The sequence below is a fragment of the Octopus bimaculoides genome, chromosome 6, assembly GCF_001194135.2.
Source record: "Octopus bimaculoides isolate UCB-OBI-ISO-001 chromosome 6, ASM119413v2, whole genome shotgun sequence".
Classification (NCBI taxonomy): domain Eukaryota; kingdom Metazoa; phylum Mollusca; class Cephalopoda; order Octopoda; family Octopodidae; genus Octopus; species Octopus bimaculoides.
The window spans coordinates 97,714,085-97,714,978 of NC_068986.1; the positions used below are offsets into that span (position 1 = coordinate 97,714,085).

Below are 894 nucleotides of genomic sequence, written 5' to 3' on the forward strand. Positions count from 1 at the left end.
TGTGTGTGTGTGTGTGTTATTTTAATTTTGGGCTCATAATTATTTGTGAACAATTTTAACTTGGGTGAATTTCTTTCAGAGTTAAAATGAAACATTTGAATTGCCATGGGGTTGCCGCTAATGGTCCGGTACATATATGTCAGTGACAAATTTTGGTCATGTGTCGTTTTGTTATTGATTTTAGACTTTCAAATATCTCCATTTCATTTAGAAATACAAAATGGGCACTATAAATATTTTTAAAGATAAAATGTTAAGAATTTTAGTGGGTTAAATGCATCAATGATGTCTTATGTCACCATATCATTATGAATCACTCAGTAAATTTTCACAGTCCAGATTTTTCATGTGCTATCTATCATACTCAGCATCTGTCAGTACTTAAGAAACGTGGATTAGTGTATAATAACTTCCTTGATTAGAGTCTTCTGGTTAGTGAAGTGAAACTGAAATAAATGAATTTCAGACCTTGACTCTGAAGCAATATATAAGATCAAGTCAATCAGTTGTAATATCAAATAGTTATGACACTGATAATTTAAAGATGTTCTGTTTCTAACACAGAGCGAAACTAATGTAGTATTTCGCTTTCCCTAAAACGCTAACTATAATAGATTTAGGATTTCGTTGTTTCTAAAACAAAGTGAATAAACTCGATATTTCGAACACATTTCGTGTACTGAGAACAGGAAAAATAAGGTGAACAATTGATCCATGTTAAAAGATCCGTGAACTTTTGCGACTTAATATGAAATTTGCTGAAATCGCTCTATTAAGGAACCTCGCTCTCCATCTTCTCAATACTAGCCTATTATTTTTAGTGCTGTTAATTTAGATACATATATTTTGGCTATCTCTCACCGAATATCGAGAGCATATATATATATATATATA

At 31.2% G+C, this 894-nt stretch overlaps 1 long non-coding RNA gene across 2 annotated transcripts in view; it reads left to right on the forward strand.

Moving 5' to 3' along the window:
* LOC106872923 (uncharacterized) overlaps nt 1-894 on the forward strand; it is a 391,770-nt gene that overhangs the window by 351,505 nt on the left and 39,371 nt on the right. The gene's annotated exons all lie outside the window — the stretch shown is intronic.